Below are 23,931 nucleotides of genomic sequence, written 5' to 3' on the forward strand. Positions count from 1 at the left end.
CTGACAGCACAGAGTCTGCTTGGGATTCTCTGTCTCTCCTTCTCTCTCTGCCCCTCCCCCATTTGTGCACTCTCTCTCTCTCTCTCTCTCTCTCAAAATAAATAAACATTAAAAAAATTTTATTTTTTATTTTATGTTTATTTATTTTTGACAGAAAGAGAGAGACAGAATGCGAGCAAATGAGGGGCAGACACACACACACACACACACACACACACACACACACAGAATCTGAAGCAGGCTCCAGGCTCTGAGCTGTCAGCATGAGGCTTGAACTCACAAGCCATGCGATCATGACCTGAGCCAAAGTCAAATGTTTAACCGACTGAGCCACCCAGGCGCCCCAATAAATATTTTTAAAGATTAAAAAATTAGGCCTTGAGGATGTCAAATGATTTGTCCAAGGGGAGGAAGAGGAATTAGAATTAGGCCCACAGATTTCTCTGAGAAGCAGGGCAGCATCCTGACTCTATTCGGTGCCCACGTTAACACCCATCCCTCCGTGAAGTCCCTCTGAAATTTTCACTCGTGCCAGTCATAGAAGGGCCGGGCCCCGGTGAGGGGGCACGCAGTGGTTGCGTTCCGGAACAGAATTGCAGAGCAGAATTGCCTACGGCCTCTTCCCAACATGCCCGCGGTGCTCCTGGGGACCAGGAACCAAGGGCAACAAGCCTTATCTCAGAGAGTGGAAAAGTTTCTCTTCTTGAAGCAGACGCAGACTGTGTTATGCTGGCTTTCTGACAAGCTGCAAATACCAGACTACTGACCAAATAGGATTATTTGATGGTTTATGTATTCCGTGAAAACCATTGTGTTTTATTATGTATACATGAAGTGTTAGTGAATGCAGTTAATCCAGCCACGATCTTCAGGAAGACCAAGACTTTTCTTCTCTTCACGTCAGATGATTTTTAAAAAACCTCTAGAAACTTAGAAGTGTTCCTCTAGAATAGTTCAAGGAGCTTTTGAAAATCCCCTTGACCCCTAAGTACTCGGCTCTGAAGTGATCACCATGGCAACGGGCGCTTTGAAGACCTCCTCAGGGGAAACAACAATGACCCAGCACCCACCACGTATTAGACAGTGTTCTAGACACTTCACACGCAGTGCTGTTTAAGTTTGGATCACGCACCCTACCAGATGCAGTCATTGTTTGCCCAGTTTTTACAGGGGAGGGGACCAATATTCTGACAGGTTCAGTAACTCGCCGGTTTCACAGAGTAAGGAGCGAGACGACAATTCTGACCCCGAAGTCTCCTCTTCCCTCAGCGCCATGATTACATTTCACACATGAGCGGAGGCGCCCAAGACGCAGCTCTCGGGTCTGACTCTCTGGGTTTGAACCAGACTCCAGTAATGACTCACTCGGGACAAGTTACTTGGCCCCTTTTCCTCGACCTCCCTGGTTGTAAATGGAGAAATAATGGTGCCTTCCTCATAGGAAGGATGCGAGGGGTCAATCCAGGTAAAATCCTCTAGATGGTGCTTGGTGCCGATAAGCACCTCATGAATGTTAACGACTCGTGTGGGGACCTTTGCTTGAAATCAAGGTTACCTTTCGCCTGGGCTCGTCTTGCTTGGGAAGAGGACAGGGTGTTGGTGCGTCTTTGAGGGCTGAACAGTTAGGGAAGCGGTGGGCCATTCGGGACTGGGCTTCCTCCCGGCAGAGCCCTGGAGAGCTGGCTGGTACGCGGGGGTCCGGGAGGCCCCGAGGTTGCGGGCTGTTTCCGCCACCCTGGATCCATCCGAGGGATGAGGCACGGAAAAGCACGTGGCTTTGGAGACCAAGGCTCCTGAAAATAACTAAAAGCTGGAAGCCTCTGTGAATTCAGCGATGCGCGATGTCCCTGCAGGTGATTTCAGGGGAATCAGAACAGGGGCAAACGTCCGCCTGCCGAGGCCGGTCAAAACCAACCCCAGAGGGTGCAGAACAAGGCTCGGGTCAGAAGCTGAGTTCCCCGGGAATCAGTGGCCAGGGTGTCATTGCCTGCCGGGGAGTGGAGGAGGCCGTGCTGACCAGGGAGGACAGAGCAAGACGCCGGGTCTGGCTCGTCCACAGGGCAGGCAGACAGGACCGGGGTGGTGGCCTGTCACTAAGGTGGGAGTGGGTCCGGGCGGGGAAGTGAGGGCCACTGTTCACGTAGGAGGATCTGCTGGGCCACCTTGCAAGGGGTCAGAGAGGACCCACCAGGGAGAAGGCCTTTGAAGGCCAGCCAAGCCAAGGGGGAGCAGACAAGGGCAGGGCTGGACAACAGGAGGGGACTTCTGGCCTACGGCAGAGGAGGCTGGCTCGGGAGTGGTGGGTCTTTCCAGCTCTGGTGGGTGAGGAAGGGGGTCCAGGTGGGAGAGAGGCCCTACCCCGGCCCTCTCGCTGCACTCCAATGATTTCTGCCGAATTACCCCACCTCCCTGAATCTTGTTGGTCTCACCTGCAAAATGGAGTAAAAACGACAACTTCCTCTCCTTGTGCCTGTGAATGAAGGCTCTTGGTGCCACAAATGTTCGAGACATGGGAGTGCTCCTTGAGGGCCCGGGGACCTCGGAGGGAGCTAGAACCTCCAGGATGCTGTGGCGGTGTAGCTGTGTGTGCCCAGGGACCAGGCAAGGCCACCCCTTCCTGGAGCTTGACTTCAGCTTAAAGGCAGGGCGAGCCCTGCGTGTGGGGTCAAGCCTGCGTTTCCCGGGAGACCTTCCAGTCTCCACCACCTGGAAACCAGGCTTCCCCGTCACGGGGCCGAGCAGTGGACTCCTCTGCAGGGCGCTCTCCGTGCCACCGAGTGTCTCCCCCGGTCTCCCCTGTCCTCGGACAAGGTAATGGTGATATACGTAGACCCCCGTGAGTGCCTCAGGCGGGTGGCTTTAATGGCTATCTTGGAGGTGACATTCCATTAGGGGTGATTGAACTTAATTTTAATGGCAGGATGACTTATGTTTTCATCATCCCCTCCCAGGCCTGAAGGTCAATGGGAAAACTTTCTCTCCTCCAGGAATGAACCCTTTGAAATCGCCGTAAGGCCACGCCAGGCTTGGTTAATGCTAAGATCCTGAATTGTAAGGGAACCCCCCTGCACCAGCGGGTTTGTTTGGCAGTGTGGGGTTCTTGGTTCGGGGACCCTGGAGCCAGGGATGGCAGAGGGTTGAAGGTTGACCCTACCACCCGCTGGCTGTGTGGCCTCGGGCAACTTACTTAACCTCTCTGTGCTTCCTCGTGTTGGTGTAAGGATTCCAGGATTGGCTGGGTGGAAAACGGCTAGCGCAGTGCCTGAAACAGGGGAAATTCCCGTGCAAGTATGGGCTCCCGTAATCAGCTTTTTCGAGAAAGGGACAGAAGCAGCAGCCATTTACAGAACGCGCGTCCGAAGCCACAATGGAACACAACGGGTGGTCAGGCTAAGGCAAGGGCTTCAGGCGGGAGCAGGTAGGTGTGGAACCGCAGATTGGGGCTGGCTGGCGAGGCATCGGAATTAAACCCCATCCTGAATGATACACCGGCGAGTGGAGGGCTTCCCGGGAGGGAAGGCGATAGGGAAGGGGTGTTTCTGGAAGATCTGTGCTGACAGTGGGGATGGAAAGAGAGAAATATATATGAGAGCCATTAGGAAGGAAGCCTCCCCAGGAGCTTGCCGTAACTGGATGCGGGGTGGAGGAGAAGGACTTTGAGGTGCCGGGGGAGGTGACTAACAGGAGAGTGTCCTCACCAGCGCGGGGGGGGGGGGGGGAGCTGGTCTGCAGGGCAGAGGGCGTTTGGCGTTCCGATACCAGAACCGCGTGGCCGCCCGGAGCGATGTCAGGGCTGGGGATGTGGTTCTGGGAGCTGTCTGCAGAGACAGGGGTGAGGAGAGAGAGAGAGGGAAGCAGAGAGGATGCCGTCCAGGTGTAGGGCAGCTTTCACAGGGTCTGAAGCTGATAAGGGACGAGGAAATCATGAGGAAGGCCAAGAGCAGGGAGGAGGGCGGGATCATCCCCTGGGCAGGTGCAGGGGCAGCCCCGGGGAGCTGCGAGGGAAAACAGGGCACCGGCAGGAAGGGAGGCCTCAAGGTGTCGGGCGACTCAGCAGTCTTACGAATTTCTGCAAAGTGCCAGAAATGAGAAGATCTTGTCTTCCTCAAAGGAAATATCGACAACACAGCTGGTAGTCACGGAGCCCTGTGCCTCGGCTCCCTGGGCTGCCTTCCGGAGCCCAGACCAGGTCTATGTAATTTTGAGCAGACCGGCTCTGGATTGCCCACCTGTGATGGGGGGGGGAACGGAGCGAGGGGCCTTTGTAGTGATGGTGCCTGGGGTCCCTCTCTGCCCCCTCGGCCCATGAGCCATCACTAAGTCATTCTGAGGACAGCGGTGGCCCTGCGCCGCGTGTGTGGGCCGTGTCACTCCCGCCCTCCCGCGAGCCCGGGGTGGCGAGAAGAACTAACGGGTGACATGAAAGCATATAGACTGCCGGCTACTTATGCAAATGTTACCACGTGAGCTTGCCGTTACCATCCTGTTTGTGCAGTCAAGAAATTCGAGGTTCAGAAACTTGACCGAGTTCATGGCAGAGCTGGATCCAGACCCAGACACCGGTACCCTCAGCTCAAAGCTCTTTCCATCACCACATGCTATTTTAACATTTAAGCGGAGTAAAGTAAAAAAATGCTTTTAAGGTTTATTTATTTTTGAGAGAGAGAGAGACAGAGACAGAGACAGAGACAGAGAGCAAGTGGGGGAGGGACAGAGAGAGAGGGAGACACAGAATCCGAAGCAGGCTCCAGGGGCTGAGCTGTCAGCACCGAGCCCGACGTGGGGGTTGAACCCACGAACCATGAGATCGTGACCCGAGTTGAAGTTGCATGCTTAACCGACTGAGCCACCCAAATGCCCCAGAGTAAAGTAAAAGTTTTAATTTCAGTGGCATGGACAGTGTTGTGTCCTCCTTGAGGTATTTAACAAATTTGGTGTGGCCACATTTGAGCTGGGAGACCCTGCTGGTCATGGGGACATTGGCTTCGCCAGCGTGGGAACAGCTGTTTTTTACCTTTTCCCCCCCATTTGCAGATGGAGAAACTGAGGTGGCTCCAAATCAGCTTTCTGCTGCTGCTTCGGGATCTGATACCAGCTTGGACGGTGGCCATGGTAACTTGTGTTTCCCCAGCTCTCCAGGGGTTTATGTTCAGCGAGTGATGATGTGTCCTACTAACATCAGGCTCTGGCTTAAAGTCCTACCTGCATAACTTCTGGAACCCAAGCCCTCCCTTTCCCTGGAAGGTAAAGGTCCCAGGAGGGTTCAAAGGGTCCCCTTGGTGGGAGATAGTTTTGCACACAGCTGCCGCTCTGGAGTCCTTTGCTCCTGTCCTGCTGGTGAAGGGACCTCGAGATTCACCACTGCCACGCTGATGTCTCTCTTGCTGTCTTCCTCCACGGTCCCATGCCACCTGATGGGAAGAGGGGGCAGTCCCCTCCCCCAAGAGTAACGGCTTATACTCAGCGACCAAACGTAGGTAATTCTTACTCTTTCCTCAGGATTACAAGCCCACGTTTCACTTACTCCCTTTCTTTCAATGTCCCCTGTGCCTCAAGACTTTAGAACAAAGTCCAGGGGATATGTGGAAAGACAACATGTATGGAAGCACCCAGCATTGCCCCCTAAATTGTCCCTGTACCCTGACAATTGGCCCCCATCTCTACATTAAGCTCAAGCACTCCACCAGGGCCTCGGTGGAGAATGGGGGTGAGGGCTGGTTGGATGTGGCCTCTGCCGTCTCTTTGCGGTGGTGGTTTCTCTATGGCAGAATTGAACATGTGCCCCATTATTCCTGGATGAGCATGCATCCCATTATTCCTGGATGAGCATGCATCCCATTATTCCTGGATGAGCATGCGTCCCATTATTCCTGGATGAGCATGCGTCCCATTATTTCTGGATGAGCATGCGTCCCATTATTCCTGGATGAGCATGCGTCCCATTATTCCTGGATGAGCATGCGTCCCATTATTTCTGGATGAGCATGCGTCCCATTATTCCTGGATGAGCATGCGTCCCATTATTCCTGGATGAGCATGCGTCCCATTATTTCTGGATGAGTTGGAGTTCCTCCATCCTCTGCTGAACAGGCTTGGGTGTCCTTTGACACATATTTGATACCAGGAATGCCATTACAGAAACAAACCCCAAGGGACATGGGAGTAGAGGTGTAGAGAGGCATCTGGTGAAACAAATGTCGGCTGTCAGTCAGACTCACCCGATGTGGCAGGCAGCCCCTGAATGGCCCCCAGAGAGTCCCACCTCCTGGTAGTCATGCCTCTGTGTAGTTTCCTCCCACGATGAATGGGGCTGACCTGTGTGACCGAAAGAATATTATGGGAATGACCGAGCGTGACCTCTGAAGCTGGGTCTTGGAAGACATTGAGGCTTCTTCCGCATTGTTCTCTTGGATAAGTCCCTCTGGGAAGCCAGCTGTCAACTGCTGAGGCCATTGGTGGACAGATCTACAGACGAGTGTGAGGAACAAGTTCTACTGTTGGCAACGACCCACCCGTGTGTGACAGCAGAGCCATCTTAGAAGGAGACCCTCCCACCCCAGTGAAGCATTCAGAGGACTGTAGCCTCTGCTGACATTTTAACGACAATCTCAGGAGAGACACTAAACTGGAACCATCCAGCTAATTCACTCTTGGATTCCTGACCCACAGAAACTGCAACATAAGAAATGCCATTGCTGTTTTAAGCGGCTAAGCGTAGGCTAATTTGTTACACAGCAGCAGATGCCTAATACATCCACCATAGGTCACAGGGACTTGGGAGTCAGTCCGGACTCAGGTACAGGTCACACTTCCCAGAGTTTTCATCCAACACTGCTGCCTATCTGCCTGTTTCTCCCCGTGCTGCCTCTGTTGACGTGCAGGCTCTAACGGGGGCACTTGGTCCCTTACGTGCCTGCGACTTGCTTCATGGCGGGAGTCCAGGCTCGGAGCTTCACTTCACACTGGCGCGGTGTGGAAGCTGGAATACTCCCTCACGACGGCCCTCGGACTGTGAATAGACACGAAGGGCGATGCTGAGTCAGGCAGCAGGCTGGCAGGAGGGCACACGTCAGCGGGCCGGCTTCCAGAGCCCCGGCTTGCCGCGCTCCCAGCCGCCTCCTCCTGAAGCTTCACCTCCCATGGTGATTCCGCATGGAGGCCACCTCCGATGCACACAGAACCTGGTCCCACAGGCACATACGAGAGACCGAGAACTCTGAATTTCAAACCAGAGAAGTCCGGGGCTGCCACGTTTGGCCCCGACTCAGCAGAGCCACCCTATACTAGAAACCCTACTCGAAGAGCTTGGAGCACACAGTGCTTGGCACATATCCAGCCAACGAGTAACTGAGGGGCCGCGCTCTGACACCCTCTGCCCTGTTCAGAGAACCTCGGGGAGGGGATGGCACCGTGGGGCTCACACTTCCAGAGGGACATGGGAACGTTGGAGCAGGCATGGGCGTGAATGGTGAGGCTGGTGACACGTGAGGGCTCTCACTCTGCAGGGGAGGCCCGCACGCACGTCGTAGTCTGGAAATCGTCCACGGGCCCTCTTGTGCCCACTCAGGATCTAAGGTCTGCGAAGGGCGGGAGGGTCTTTGTGAGACACCTGTCATGAAGAAAGATGTGTCATCGATGCTGAGGCACAACCACGGCCCTCGGGAGGAGATGAGCTGCCTGGTCCAGGAGTCGCCCGGTCCCGGCCAGATGGGAGGGATGAGGGTAGGAAGACCAGTCGGTGGACTAGTCCGGTCGGTGGACCACACTCCACGAAGTCCTTTGGAGGCTGCAGTCTTGAGTGTCCCCCATGAGGAACATCGATGGGCTGGGTGCAGGGAAGTCCTGCCCTCGGATGTCCTGCCCAGGGCCTCCTGGTGTGTGGCCTGCCTATGCCTGATACCAATGGCGTGTTGGCCTTGACCGACGGTCCCTGGTTCTTCAGTGCTTTTGCAGACAGCAGGGAACACACATGTCCGCGCGGAAGAGTGGGTGAGTCACCAGCCCCAGGGAACGTGGCATATTCTCTCTGTCACTGAGTCTGTGAACCAGGCCCAGGGTCTCCCTTCCTCTGCTGTTTTTAATTAGGGAAACAGAGCAGCCCTTGATGGTGGGGACCCACGGAGGGGATGCCTCGGGCAGCGGGGTTGCGGAGGGGCCGGAGGGCCGTGGCTCCTGCTCGATGCCCAGCCTCCAGCCCTCTGTCTCCAGGACCCCTCCTGGGTGGCCAGTGTCCCCGTCTCCTGCCCCCTTTGAGCCAGGATCCTAGTGATAACTCTGTTCCCCCCCCCCCCCCATCAGCAACAGAACAAATGCGCTCTCTCCAGCCTGCTGCTCACTCTCAGGGACCAAAGCCTCCCCAAACCCAACCAGCTCATTCATGTGGACAACGTCCAGGCTGGTGGGAACCGGAGAAGCTGGCATCTCCCCCTCTCCCTGCGCTCCCACGCCGCTCCGTGCTTTCCCTTGAAGTCCCAAATGGGGGCACAAGCACATTCTTTCCTGGGGCAGCCGCTCTGCTAACTTCTAGCACGTGCTCTGAGCTCATAAAATCCGAGCAAAGTGAGGAAAATGCAGGCGTCAGGCCTGCGGGGACCCGAAGCTCTGGGGACCCCTGGTTTGCTTTTTTCCTTTCCGTGTGCGTCGGATGAGCCGGCTCATCTTGCAGAGCCTTGGCCAGCCCTGGCTCTTCCGTAAAGGAAGGTAGAACCTTAAAGCGGTGGCCGGGGGTCCCCTCAGGCTGGGAAAATATTTAAAGCTGGGGGCGGCGGGGACAGGCTGCTGTCCCGGGCGCTCCAAGAGAGATGCGGGTTACTGAGCCAAACGTGAGAGCAGGTGCACATCCGTCATCCAGGCAAAGCTCTGAACACAACGGTGAAATCAGGTCGGAGCTGGGTCCCGCCGCCGCGCTGAAGGCTGGAGAGGAACTATTCTGGAATTGGGAGCCTGCTCTTTCCCCGGCTGGTGGCAGGAACCTGCGGTCCGTGGCTGAAGTTGCTCTGTCTAGATGCCCCCCCACTCAGTGGCCAGTTTCTTTCCACAGTGGGCACTGGCTCCCCTTGTTGTGAAAATAGCCCCTCTTCTGACTTCACTGGGCAGGAGTCCATTCACATGAGGCGATCTTTCTGTCTTGTGGGCACCCCTCTGTGGCTGCCCGTTCACCCTTGACCTTGCCCCTTCCTCCAAAGTCACAATTAGAGGTGGGAAAAATACTCGACAGACGTGAAAACGATAGGCTTAGCAGGAGCCTGAGGAATCGGTAGGGAAAGACCGAATTTAGTTTGCTTTTACGTTGGAATGGATCGTTCATTTTCTTGGTTCAAAAATCAACACTCAAAAAAGCTAGACTTCTACCCTTGCTCCCTTCAACCCAACCCAAGTAGTTTCTTGGGCATTTTTATCATGCCTCTGTGTGTGTGTGTGTGTGTGTGTGTGTGTGCATGCACACGAGCATTTTCTTTTTCTTTCCTCCTTTCACAGATAGGGAAGTTCAGGGGTGCCAGGGTGGCTCAGTCGGTTAAGCGTCCTACTTCGGCTCAGGTCATGATCTCACGGCTCGTGAGTTCGAGCCCCACTTTGGGCTCTGTGCCGACAGCTCGGAGCCTGGAGGCTACTTCGGATTCTGTGTCTCCCTCTCTCTCTGCCCCTCCCCCTCTCACACTGTCTCTCTCTCTCTCTCTCTCAAAAATAAATAAACATTAAAAAAAATTTTTTTTAAAGAAAAGGAAATACAAATGGTCATAAAAGAACGGGAAGGACCCACCATCTCACTTAGGTTAGGAAAAGTGCAAATTGAAGCGACAGCAGAATACCCTTGTGACAAGGCTGACAAAAGCATTCTACGCAAATGGGTTTGGACTTTGTTCTCCTCACTTAATTGTATATCTTGGAGATCTTTCAAATCAGTGCCTAAAGAGTGTCTCCATTCATTTTTACAGCTTTTATAGTGTCCTATTTATGGACACACCATAAATTTGTTTAACTAGTTTCCCACTGATGGACCCTTGGGTTGCTTCCAAGGTTTGGCTACTACAAACAGTGCCACCCAGGACATTTCCTGTATGTGCAGGTACGTCTGTGGGATGAATTCCGGCAAGTAGGACTGTTGGGTCACAAGTGAGTGTGTTTATGATATTTACAAGGCTTTCCGGATACTCTGAATGGGGTTGTGCGATATACGCAGCCCCTGGGAATCGAGGAGAGACCTCTTCCCCGCAGCCTCGCTGCAGAGACATCCCAATGCAGTTTTAATTTGCATTTTCTCTCATTAAAGTGGGCCTGAGCCTCATTCCGTTCTCCGAGGAGCCGTTGCCTTTCCTTTTCTAGGAGCTGCCTCTGCACCCGTAGCCTTTGCCCATCTAAGCAAAAATTGCATTGTTGGGGGCGCCTGGGTGGCGCAGTCGGTTAAGCGTCCGACTTCAGCCAGGTCACGATCTCGCAGTCCGTGAGTTCGAGCCCCGCGTCGGGCTCTGGGCTGATGGCTCAGAGCCTGGAGCCTGTTTCCGATTCTGTGTCTCCCTCTCTCTCTGCCCCTCCCCCGTTCATGCTCTGTCTCTCTCTGTCCCAAAAATAAATAAACATTGAAAAAAAATTTAAAAAAAAATTGCATTGTTGGCTTGATCCTTTTCCTTAACTACTTTCTAGGAGCTCCTTTTATGTTAAGGAAAGATTAGCTCTCTGTGACAGGGCTTGCAAATATTTACCCCGTGTTCTTGTCTTTTGATTTTGCTTATGTTGTGTGTGTAGGTATACGTTTTTTAAAAATTAGGTGGTAGAATACTGCAATGTCTTTTTCTTTTTTAACGGATTCTGATAAAAGAGAACCATACTCCAAGGTTCTAGAGGAATTTGACGTGTTTTCTTCTAAGTACTTATATATCTTTGTACTTTTATATCTAAGTACTTTATATCTTTGATCCCTTTTTAAAGTTTTTTTAATGTTTGTTATTTCTTATTGAGAGAGAGAGAGAGAGAGAGAGAGAGAGCACAAGCAGGGGAGGTTTAGGGAGAGGGAGACACAGAATCTGAAGCAGGCTCCAGGCTCCAAGCTGTCAGCACAAAGCCCGATGTGGGCCTGGAACTCACGAACCACATGATCATGACCTGAGTTGATATCGGACACTTAATTGACTGAGCCGCCCAGGCAGCCCTCTTTGATCCCTTTAGAGTTGATGCTGCGGCAAAATATGAGGTATGATCTGGTATCCTTAACTCTTTTTCAATCATCTTGACGTCATCTATTGGCCTATTCCCCAATGATTAGACGTGTCGACTTCGTAATTTACCGAATTTCGGACCAGAACTGGGTCTATTTATAGTTTACTCCATTGACTGGGCTGTCCATTAGCAGGTACAGTGCTGTTGTCATTATTGAGCCTCTGTGATGCACTTTGATACATGGGATGGTTGTTTCTTCTCATTCCTTCCCTTTTCCCCCTTTGCTCTGTTTTCTTTTCCTTTTTCTTTTCCTGGCCCTTCTTGTTTGCTTCATTTGCCATATGAATTTTAGAATCTGCTTATTTAGTCTAAAAAAAGTTGATATTTATATCGAAATCACATTGTTTATTAATTAACATAACTGATATGATGGTGTTAATTGTCACGGGGATATTGACATGATTGTGAATTTCTCTCTGTTAGAACATGGCATGTGTTGCGTTGGTTCTACTCTTCTTTTGCATTTCTTTACCTTTCTTTCTTTTCTTTTTTATTTGAGAGAGCAAGAGAGAGAGAGAGAGACAGAGCGAGCTCGTGAGTTGAAGAGGGGCAGAGAGAGAGGGAGATTGAGAATCTCCAGCAGTTTCCATGCCCAGGGAGGAGACTGATGTGAGGCTTGATCTCATGACCTCGGGATCGTGACTTGAGCCAAAATCGAGAGTCGGATGCTTAACCGACTGAGTCAGCCATATGCCCCTTCTTTTAATTTCTTAAAGGTTTTTCTCTGAGACATTTTGCCTGAATCTTAAGTTTTTTGCAGATATTTTGTTGTGTTGCTATTGAAAAAAAAATCTCTTGAAGGATATGCCGTTTTCCTCTCCACCTGATTGCTATTTGTATATCTAAGTATTGCTGTCATCCAGTATGTTAGTTGTGTACCGGGCTATGTTAATGAACTCGTTGTTTGTAGTTGTTTTTGCCAGAAAGCCTTTAATTAATTAATTAATTAATTAAATGGTTATTTATTTATTTTGAGAGACAAAGCCCTCACGAGCAGGGAAGGCAGAGAGAGAATCCCAGACAGGTTCCATGCTGTCAGTGCAGAGCCTGACCCGGGGCTCAATCCCATAAACTGTGAGATCATGACCGGAGCTGAAATCAAGGGTCGGACGCTTCACCGACTGAGCCACCCAGGTGCTCCAGGAAGACTTTAATTTAAAGAATAACAATGTGGTTTGGGGAATTATCCCAAATGGATATTTCAGCAATGACAAGAAGGCAGCCACCAGGGGGTTTGGGGAAGTTCATGGTTGGGGTGGGAGGGCTGAAGAGTGTACCTCCTGAGATTTACTGAACTGCCTTCAGTAAAGTGGAACTGGGGGGCGGAATCCAATTTCGGAAGCTTCATTTTGGACCGAGATTTAGAAGGTGTAACAGCTGAGCCAGTTCCGTGGAGAAAAATCTGTGCTGAACTTGCATGTGGTTGTGTTCCTTCGAGCCCCAGAGCACAGAAGGAAAATGCCCAAGACCGACGGCAGTGAGGAGCAAGGTTCTTGCTGGCTCCCAAACCCAGAGAACTGCGGGGACACTGGCCACCTAGGGTCGTGGGTCCTTAGCTCTCGGGGACACCCACCAGAGCCCATCGGTGGAGGGATCTCAGAACACAGAGGAGGGAATAGCACTCCTCTGCTCCCTTGGAGACGGAAGGCAGATGGAATTAACAGGTGACCTATGACCCCGTGAGGGACACTACCACTCTCTGTTCTGTCTCGGTTGGGGTCTAAGGCAGACCCAGCCCCGACACCCTGATGCCTTTGGGGTCTCCCATATAGTTTATCCAGACAAGGACTTGGAGTTCGGGAGCCTTTTAGGGAACAAAGTTTAGCTTCCTCTTCACCTCACTCACCCCAGGTAAGAGGAGGGGTAGGAACTGTTAGTAAGTCCTGTGCATTATGCTTGGTGCTGTCTGTATGCCATTTTATTCACTCTCCTACATAGTCCTCTGAAGCATTCTCTCTGCTTCGAGGGCGAAAGAATGAAGGCCCAGAGGGGCAGTTACCTTGCCTAAGGCCATTCAGCAGGCAAGTGGTCGATGCAGGGTCTAGGGAGCAGACAGAAGCAGAGCCCTACCTCCTGCCCCCACCCCCTCCACCTTTGCTTAAATAAAAACAGCTCGGCCTTCACCTACTTGGCTCCCATTAGATTTTGGTTTGAAGGATGAATTCTACCGTGAAAGAGCCTGTGTTCTCCAGACAGGTCCATTCTGTTGTTTCTCATCTCCCGCCATTTTGAATTAGCGGCACCTCCCCACCCCTAGCCCTGCCCCCACCCCACCCCTGCTACTGCTGCCGCCTCTGCTAGTGGAACTGAGGGGTCCCAGCCCACTCTCTCTCTCTCTCTCTCTCAAAAATAAGTAAAGATTAAAAAAAAATTTAGAAAAAAAATAAAATTGAGTTGAATGCAAGGTTGATGGATGAAGCCAGGACCATTATTCTGATCACCGTTACTAATAAAAATTATACGGAATTAAATGATCAGCCTAGGTCCAACACCATCCTTGAGCAAACTCAAAGTAGTGAGACAGGGAAAATGGCCATCTAGAGAGAGGAGGTCATTCATTCTACATTTCTCGCAAAGAGAAAGGCAAATCTTTGTTCTGCGGTGTTCTACTCTTCCCGGTGGTTGCGAGTGGTTACGGCTTGTGAGGACCGTGTGTCCTGGGCAGAATTCCCTGGCAGGATGGCTGTATTTCGTGATCAGCACCTGGGCTGTGTGTGGGCAGGCAGGTGCGCTCAGGACCAGGGGTCCTCGCCTGGCACCCTGTACTCTTGTCGTGGACCAGGGGATGCAAGGACCTTCCATCAGGCTTGATGAGAACAAGCTCAAACTTCTGGGGGCAGTGGTGCCACTAAATGGCCAATGCAATATCATCTGTGGCCCAGAGCTGGGGGAAGAGGTGTATTCTATTAACAAACACCTAGATATCGGTGTAAGCATTTTACAAACACTCGTTTACCTAATCTTCATATGGATTAGGGTTCTCACTTTATTATTCCTGTTTCCATACGAGAAAACGAGGCACGGAGTTCAGTAATCAGAACGAGGCCACACAGCCCATCTGCCGCAGGGCTGGAATGGGGGTCCGGGCTCGTTCAGATCCCGAGGCTAACATGCACTCACTGTTCGTGAAGCATCTCTCAGGCGCCCTGGGCCTGGAGGTGGAGATCAGAATCCAATCTGACATGCCCCTTCCTTCTGGTAGCTTAGAGTCAGTGAGGAGCTTACATTTTGAAAGAAGCTTTGCCCTATAAGTTTCTCTGCCCCATCTCTGACGCTTCATTCCTCTGTACGTCAACCTGGCTCAGTGACAAGGATTACAAATACTAAAGGGATGTGATGGTTAATTTTACGTATGAACCAGGATAGGCTATGGTACCCCAATACTAGTTTAGATGTCACTGTGATGGTATTTTTTAGGTACAAATAACATTTAAATCAGTAGAGTTTGAAGAAGGCAGATGGCCCTTCGTAACGTGGGTGGGCCTCATCTAATCAGTTGAAGGCCTTAAGAGAGAAAGCCCTGAGGTTCCCAAGGAAGAAGGATTTCTACCTCAAGACTTGAGACTGCAAAAGTAACTCTTCACTGGGCCTTCAGTTTGCCAGTCTGCCCTGCAGATTTCAGACCTGCCAGCAATCATGTGAGCCAGTTCCCTTAAAATAAATCCTTTTCTCTCTCTCTCCACACACCCTGTTGGTCTGTTCCTCTGGAGAACCCTGACTTATACAAGGGAAAAATTGTATTTATGAGCTTCAGTAATGAACTTCTTCGGCGGCAAATGGCTTCTGTTAAATAGGGGGCCAGAATGCAAGTGAAGGTGTCCGAGAACTATAGAATCCTCTGCAGAATTTTTTTTTAAGGTTTTAATTTATTTTTGAGAAAGAGAGAAAGAGAGAGACAGTACAAGTGGGGGAGGGGCAGAGAGATTGGGAGACAGAATCCGAAACAGACTCCAGGCCCTGAGCTGTCAGCACAGAGCCCGACACGGGGCTTGGAGCTCGTGAACCGTGAGATCACGACCTGAGCCAAAGTCATACGCTTAACCGACTGAGCCACCCAAGAGCCCCCTCTGCAGAATTTCTGCAATGCAGGTACCTCTTCTATGATCCTTATGGCGTGCGAGTAATGACTTGAATCTGAGAATTCCGAAATTCTGATCCTGGTCCTGAGCTCGGATCTCTACATACTGGTGGTTGGTAGGTCGGAAAGGAAAACCACATCTCCAAGCACGAGGCACCTCCTTCCAGCAGGAGGCTTATCCATCCTACCGTGTGCCACTGCTTCGAAGGTACGACAGAAAACATCTACCTCATGCCAGGATCTGGGCTGGATGCGCGTGACGGTTCTGGCGACGGCTCTGAATGGTGGGTATAGTGCTTCCAATTCGCTATTTACAGGGAACCGTTTTCTGACGTGTCACGGCCAGGAGTTGGCAGTTACCCACTTTCAGGAGCAGCGACGGTGTCCCCACCTGCGGGGATGGTGAGGCGCATCCAATCCCGGGGCTCTGATCAGGTGAGCAAGACACAGAAAGCGCTGCTTGCGGGGGGGCTGGTGTGGAGACCGGTTGACAAGCAGGGATACAAGGGAATGGCCGAGAGTACTCCCGGGGACAAGAGTGCCTCTGAGGGACTCTGCTGGTGTCTGAGAGAGTCCCGGGAGGGAAGATTGCACGTGGCACTGGCCATGATTTACCCACCCCAATTAGCTGCAACAACAGCCCATGCTGTGAAGCAAATCAAAGGGGGAAAAAATAGCCTTTCCAGAATGGTGACAGATGTCTCATAGTGCCGCATTACAGTGAGAAGCACTTGGACCTTATTCTAGGTGAGAAGTCCAATGAAACCCAAACGTCCTCTGGACAAGGCTGCTCCGTGAAATAGAGCTGCCCCTCAGTGAGTCTGGCTGTCTCTCCGGGCCCCTCGCCAAGCCTCAGAAGCACCTTAACTCGAAGCCCTGCTGATTCAAAGCACCGCCTTCTGTTCTGGGCAAGCCTTGGCCAGGAAAAGTCAGGTAGGGACCCGTTCGTGAAGCAAGCCTACCACGTGAGACTGCAGCTGGGCTCCCGGAGTTCGTGGAGAGGAGTATGCTGAGTAGAGTTGAAATGGACCAGTTGTTCCCAGCTGCATCTCAGCTGTGTTGGTGCTAGAGTCAGGGTGTGGGGCTGCCTTGGGGCCACTCGCCACCCACAGTGTTGTTTCTTTGAGGAAATGCACTCCCAAGTATCTTTGTTGGTTAGTGGGTTGACTGGCCGATTAATTGATGGATTCATTCATTCATTCGGTCAGTCACTGCCTGCCCTACGCCGGGAAGTAACCAGGGATGCCATGGCTGTTCTTTTGATATGAACAGCAACAGTGTGGAATGCCTGGGTGCGGGGTAGGGGAGGAGCCTGCCCCAGCCATCCATTTCCATATGTCATATCAGGAATCAAGAAGCAAAGGGCTAAGGGCAGGGGCGATTCCTCATCTGCGTGCCATGTGATGTGGGCTGGTCATCCAAAACCCACGTCTTCCCACGTCAGAGAAAAGTTGGGTTTCCCTGACCCAGTTGGATGAACCTGTGAGCCACTTTGAGGGCAGGGCTGTGTCTCAGGTATTTTGGTATCCTCAGATGCCTCCCACAGAGGGAGGGCCGACCAGGTCAGTCAATACACGCCTGATACAGTGAAACCAACTTCGGCTGTCCCAAAGGCCTTTCTTTTGTTGGGTTCTAAGTGGTTAAGAAAGTCTTGGCTTGGATAGAGTCTTGCCTGTCACTGGGGTCTTGTGATTGTGTGTTTGAGGGATATGCGTTCCAATGGATGGAGATGCTTTCCAAAGCACAAGTGATTCCTATGGGAGGGGCTCGATCCCTGTACCCCACCTTGGCCTAGACAAGTCTGAGAGGCTGGAGAGGGAGGCCAATTATGGCCTTTGGGAAATTCTTAAGGTCAGCACCAACCCCCTGTGTGAGAAAAGGTAGGATTTCCAACAAGATGTCTGCTTAGGCTGTGGTGTTGACAGTTCAGGCATGCGGGTGACAATAAAGAGAAGGCTACTCACTCTTGTCCTCTTCCAACAACTTCTGCTATCCACGGTGGCCTCGCATTCATCTCTCTTGTCTCAGAAGAACTTCCGGGGCTGATGACACCTAGCACTTCTAGAAGGATCTTGTCAAGTAATCTCATCGTACATGTAATTCATTTTGGCCAAGCTAGCTAGGGCGATCAACACCCTTACATCAGAGTCACTCTGTTCTAATTATCTTGTCAAAGGGACTTCTTTGCTTCCCCTCTCAGATGCCTCTATCTTTGTCAAACCTTAGTGACAAAACTTGGGCCATAGGCTCAGGTGTGGTCTTCCAAGCACAGGGGACAGAGGGAACAGGCGGGATTCTACGTACCCAGAGTCCCTTTGTGAAGGCAAGGGCACTCAATTTTGTTGGTCATTATAACAAAAATGATGTTAGCTAGCATTCATGGCCCGACACGGTGCTGAACACTTTCCACGCATTATCTCACGGGATTCTCCCAGCACCTCAACAAGAGACTCTGTTTTCCTCCCATCTTTACCGATGAAGGAAACTGAGGTTTCAAGAAGTTCAGGGAGCACACCTGAGGTCCTGTCTCAGGTCAGGCTCCCAGAAGCAGACCCCGAGATGAGGACTCACAGGCAGGGGATGTGTTAGGGAAGTGATTCCTGGAGAAATCTGCTGAGAGAGCAGCTGGACCGGGAAGCGAGCCAAGCAGGGGCCATCTCCGAGAAGTCCCTGGGCTGATGGGTTCCACCTAATCCCACGGGCTGGGCTGGGTTCGTGGGTGTGCACCCTGTGCTCGTGCGGGGCCCCGTGCTCAGGAGGGCCCTGTGCTTGGGCTGACGCTCTGCTGTTGCTGTCTTGAAATTCTTAACAACTTTGGAACAAGGGACTTGCATTTTCATCTTGCACTGCGCCCTGCAGACTCTGCCCACGGGATTTCCGAAGTGCGGGCCCCTCGGGGCTGCTCCCACTGGAGGCCTGGGGATGCGGGCTTTAATCCTGTCATCAGCCATCGGTCATTGGGTAAGGGCTGCTCCTTAACCGCTCCCACGTTTTCCTGGTTCCTTCTGTAGGCAGGCAAAGCTGTCTAATGGCCTGCGGGCAGTGCTCTGGAAAACAGCCGCAGGTAGTGGCTGTTGGAACTGGAAGCGTCCCGAAGGGATGGCAGGATTCAAACGCAGGGCCACGGTTCTTAATCACTCTTCCTTTGAGAGGTCACAGGGTGGCCTCGGTTCTGCCGTGAGCCCCCGTGTCCTCCAGCCCCACCTTTCCTTCTCTGTTCCTCCTGCTTCAGGTCATGGGTAGGAGGGAGAGTGAAAGACTGGGAAGTGGAGGTTGGCAGTGTGCCAGCTGCTGGGAACGCCGTGATCTACCTTTCCTGCAGACAACTATTCTGGTCTGGGTGGGCCACCCGGGAACTCGCAGGGGCCAGGCTGGAACAGCGTCGATGTGCTAATTCAGCCTTCCCTTCGCTGGCGCAGTCCTCAAAGTTTTCTACCAAAATATCAAATCTATGTAGTTCTCTGCTTTGCCATCTGTGCATTTTTATTTTTATTTATGTTTATTTCTTTATTTTTTCGAGAGAGAGCGAGCAGGGGAGGGGCAGAAGGAGAGAGCAAGAGAATCTCAGGCAGGCTCCACGCCCAGCACGGACCCCGATTTGGGGCTCGATCCCGCGAACCGTGAGATCATGACCTGAGCTGAAATCAAAAACTGGACGCTTAACTGATTGAGCCCCCCAGGCACCCCTCCTGTGCATTTTTCAAGATGCAATTCCTATGGCTTTGGATCTTTGTACTAAGCTCCTCACAATGTGCATTTTAAAGAGATTTTCTTTAGCTTAAAAATGATATTTAACAACCCACTTGTCCCTTGGCAGGCTGTGTTTGTGACTGTGTAGACACATCTCCTCTATCTCTATAAGTCTCTGCCTAAATAGGATTAGTTTAGCCGGTCTGCCCAGAATTTTCCCTCTTATGTTAGGTTGTGGAAGCCTTGACTGCAGAAGCCCTCTTTCAGATCACATTCATGCAGCCATTCCCAGAAACTTTGGTAGGAAAAAAGGCACGCAGGCATACAAAATGATCCCCGGAATTGGCTTGCGTTGGCATGCATTTGCAGATGATGGGCCCTAAGTCCTAAGAGCAGGGACTGCCCTTTTCAAAAAAAAAAAAAAAAAAAAAATTATCATTCCTCCTACATGCCCAGGGGCTGTAGTGCAAGAGGCACATTCAGTAAATATACTAAATATAAATAAGCAGTAAGCAGGAGGGTGAACTTGCTTTCTGATCGGTGCTACCTGGAATGTTCTGGAAGTGTTTAGACGTCTCCTGTGTACCTGTACCGCGTTTTGAAAAAATGTCCTTTTTGGCCCACTGTGCACCAGCTCTTTAAAAGATCTTGACTTGGAAACTTTGGCTGTTAGTCCCTGGGTTGCCATCCTCACAAGGGGACCCTGCATGGGAGAAGGGTGTTAGCCAGGGACTCTTCTAGAATGCACCACCAGTGAAGTCACCATCCTTTCTTCCCTTTATCTCCATTGTCCTAAGGACTTGTTACCTTGTCCTCTTCTCTTCTCCTTAGTATATTTGCAGTGTGCTTATCCCGTATTTCAATTAGGTCAGATTCATTGGCCTGGGAGAGGTGGGGTGCTCCTTCTGATGGAGGCACACATCTTAGGCCAACCGGCTAGAGACCAATAAGCAAACCACTGCCAAACCTTAGTCTTCTTTGCATGGGAAACCAGCAGAAACAGGTTCTTTTTGTTATTTCCACAAAACGTACATCCCCAAAGCACGCAGAGAAGCCCACACTGGATCGTAGCATCATCGTTTACTCAAGATGCTGTACAAAAGCCGAAAGAGGAAGGAGTGGACGTTGGGCCATCAAAGCCAAACGGGAGGAATCTTCGAAGGAGGAAGAGGCTAAGCATGGAGGCGGAGGCCGCGATGAGAAGGCCATTATTGGTGTCTTTAGCAAGTCCTGAGCTCAGACATCCTTGTTTATCCCTCCGATGTGCCAGTGACCCCACCTCCTACCATAGCTTGTCTCGGGAGGGAAAGAAACCGGCCAAGAGAGCCAATTTCAGAGAGTTCTCTGGGGGAAGGAGGGAATGAGTGAGAATCAGGCGTGTGTGGGCGCTGGGGATGCTTAGGTGCAGCCAATTTGGAGCCCCCTTTCTGAACTCATCCCGCCCACTCCCCAATTTCTACTCCTTATGCCATGCTGTGCAGGATAGAGGTCCCATCTGGGAGGGAGTGTCTGGGACTACCGAAGAGTTACATTATGGTGCCAGGCTTCCAAAGGACTCTCCACACTCCCCCCTTCCAGCATGAGGATGGCTCACTGAAAGGAGCTCAGCATTTATACCCAATTGGGTAATTTACTAATGCTTGTTAGTTTCATATCCTAGGAAACTTTCACTTGCTACCTCAATGAGGACAGTCACAGGCCATTCCCCAAAAAACTATCCCCAGTGAAAAACTACAGACATGGCCCCCAGGACCCCAGAACCCAGTATAGACTTGCATCCATCATCCTCTCTTTCTGTCTCTGTGTCTCTGTCTGTGTCTCTGTCTCTCTCTCTCGTCTGCCACTTCACTGTGGCTCACCGTCTTACTCTCTCCCACCCACATAACCTCAGAAACTGCAGTTGAAAAGTTTCCATTTTAATTCTGATATTACGAGCCTATGTATTTTGCAACTCTGAATTTTTAGACCGAGACATGGTACTTTCTATTAGACGTCTGATACTTTTTTTTTTCTTTCGCCTAATGGACCAAGATGGCTGCAAATACGATACACAGGGTTTAATTAACTCTGCATTTCTTCAAAAGTCAGGGAAACTGTGAAAAGCTATTTTAATGGGTAGAGCCCCCTATCATTTAAAGTCATAAACTTGAGCCTTTGAAAAAATAATGAATCAGATAGGTTCATACCAGTACTGCCTTTAAAGGCACCTTCTTATATTACCAGAATCTTCTGATAATGAGAGAACTAAACGGGATGCACCGTGACACTTTTTACAGCAGCCTTTCCTCGTCGTTACCTGTTATAAGGTCCTTGTCTAATTCGAAGGAGCAGAGGAGGGACTTCCTCTAGGTTGTATTGATGGGCGTTAGTGTGTTTCCAGCTGTCTGATTTGGACCACTATCTAGACTTCACCAGTGATGCCGTGGAGTGTTCCTATTGAAGATTTAAGAGAAAGAGTTTTCTTTCCACCAACATCAGCTCTCTCTAGCCACTGGATTTTGCACGGCTCCTTGGTGCATGCATACAAGTCACCTGGCTTAACAGGTGTTTGCTTTTTGGTGACTTTCTCACTCCTTTCTGGTAATTTCCCTGACAGAGCTTGGTTTCCCCTTCTCTCCCCATGTACAAGGGACACGAGCGCTTGTAGTTGAGAAACTCCGTCAGATATATTTGCATGAGTCCTTTTTTGTCTTTCAAGCTACAAGACTTCGATTTTTCTGCAGAATGCTTGCTTTGTTTTAAAGAACTTGACCACACATTGTGTAGGATGTTGCTTGCTTGCTCCTGAGTGGTACAAGGCCCTCGGGGCCTGCCAACAAGACCAGCTGCATAATTCGTAGGCTCCAGTGAAAAACGGGAGGGCAGGCCTCCTTGTTCAATATGATCAAGAATTCCAGGTTGGTGACCGCCGAGTGTTGGGCCAAGAGCAGTGACCCTGTGCAGATCACATCCCCATGAAGTCTGTCATTCCTACAGAAGTACCTTTTTACAACTAACCCTGAGCAGGATCTGTGACCGCCTGAGTTTGTTCCTTTGTTATGTTTAGCTTGTAAACCGAGTAAGCTCATCCTGTATCTCTCAGTGCTTTGAAAATGTTCCACTGACTTCTGGCTTCCATCGTCGCTATAGAAAAGTCTATGTCAAGCTACCCCCACCCCCATCCCCCCACCCCCCCAACTCTCTGCTCTTGGATTTTCCCTTTGGCAATTTTTCCTTGAACTGTGTCTAGTTTTGTCTATCTGGCTTTGAACCAGTTTTGCTTCCTGAAATCTGATTTCCATCCTGCCCTAGAAAACTCTCAGCCCCTGTCTTTCAAATATCGCCTCTTGCTCCTGTCTTCCTGGAACTCCAGTGTGATACCTGCTAGAGCTTCTTGTTCATCTTCCATGTCTTCAACTTCTCTTTCATTTTGAAAATCTCTTTGTCTCTGTGCGCTGTACTCCAGGTGATCCCCTGCCAAACCATTTCCTGGGTCACAATGCTCTCTTTAGCTGTCTAAGCTGATCTTTAAAACCCACTCGTTACGTTTTTGTTTTTAATGATGCACATTTCATTTCTAGAAGTTATATTTGGTCATTTTTCAAATTTGGTTTTTAAAATGTTTTCATGTTTATTCGTTTTTTGAGAGAGAGAGAGAAAGCGTGCACGTGAGCGGGGGAGGGACAGAGAGAGAGAGGGAGACACAGAATCCAAAGCAGGCTCCAGGCTCTGAGTTGTCAGTGCAGAGCCTGATTTGGGGCTCGAACCCGTGAACCGTGAGACCATGACCTGAGCCAGACATTTAACCGACTGAGCTGCCCAGGTGCCCCTGGGTCTTTTGTTTTTTTTTTTTAATTTTAAATAGAGTCTGATTATTTGCTTATAATTTTGATCCTCCCTTTTATATTTTTAAATTCATTTAGGCATAATTTATAGCCTCTTCTGAGAGCTTCATTATCTGATGTTCTCGGGGGTTCCTGAGGTTCATTACTGCCTGCCGTGTTTGTTGGCTCTGGCTCTTCGTGCTCACGTCCCTTGAAGCATTTTGTAGTTTTTGATTGTGAACTTCCGTTTCAAAGAACGTGCACTATGGGAATCTTGTGTGGCCGAGGCTGGGGATCTGTTTCCATAGAGAAGTTTCTCATTTGCTTCAGCAAGTGCCCCTGTGATATTACTAGATTGGGACTCTTTTGATGCTATCTAATCAGCATGGACTTTCTAGAACATACAGGTGTGTCAGTTTAAACCCCAAGGCTGCGTGAAGCATGGCCTGTGGTTCTGAAGCTCAAGGTGACTTTGTTCCCTGCCAGGGCCTCCCTCTGCACAGGCAGCCAAAGTGTCCGCACCTGCTCCGGTGTTCGGCCCGCTTTGGCCTCAGGGATTTCCTTTACTGATCTCAGCTGTGCTTTTAAAACCGTGTGTGTTATTTTTGTACAGCATATCTAGGTATTTTGTGGCCGGAGGTTTTTCAGATTCTCCTCCATGATAATGCCACAAATGATAGTTTCTGTCATTCCGAATTTCTGAGCCCAGAAAAAGCTTTCTCACCATGATTACATGTTTTGAGATCTCCCCAAACGTTAGAGACGGATGGCGGTGATGGCTGCACAGCATCGTGAATGTACTTAATGCCACCAAAAAAAAAAAAAAAAAAAAATGGTGAAGCAGGCCAGGAACCCTGACCGAATTCATGGCAATTCTACTGCACTGATCAGAAGACATCCCTTGTTTTTGTGTGCCGTTTTTCATTTGGATGGGGTTTTGGTTTTGTTCTGCAGAGAAAACAGCTAACGCACTCTTTGCTAAAAAGGACTAGAGTGCACAAATGGTTGGATTTATTTAGTACCAAAATGTGAGATTTAAAAAAAAAAACCCTTAGGAATTTGAGGACACTGGGAGGGTTGCTCAGCACTGAAAAGAAAGCGGAGGGAGAAAGGCGTCTCAGTTCTCTCCGCCATCCATGCTCTCTG

General features: G+C 50.6%; 1 long non-coding RNA gene across 12 annotated transcripts in view; it reads left to right on the forward strand.

Annotated features, from left to right (window-relative positions):
* LOC102902342 overlaps positions 1-23,931 on the forward strand; it is a 57,621-nt gene that overhangs the window by 25,875 nt on the left and 7,815 nt on the right. For 4 of the 12 annotated variants that reach the window (XR_006586875.1, XR_006586874.1, XR_006586879.1 and 1 more), the window contains 4 exons: positions 5,035-5,112; positions 6,417-7,989; positions 15,610-15,727; positions 16,040-16,225. This is a non-coding gene — a long non-coding RNA (uncharacterized LOC102902342). The other 8 variants (XR_006586877.1, XR_002736731.2, XR_006586881.1 and 5 more) reach the window with 7 other exon arrangements.

This window comes from Felis catus, chromosome D2 (genome assembly GCF_018350175.1).
Source record: "Felis catus isolate Fca126 chromosome D2, F.catus_Fca126_mat1.0, whole genome shotgun sequence".
Taxonomy (NCBI): Eukaryota; Metazoa; Chordata; class Mammalia; order Carnivora; family Felidae; genus Felis; species Felis catus.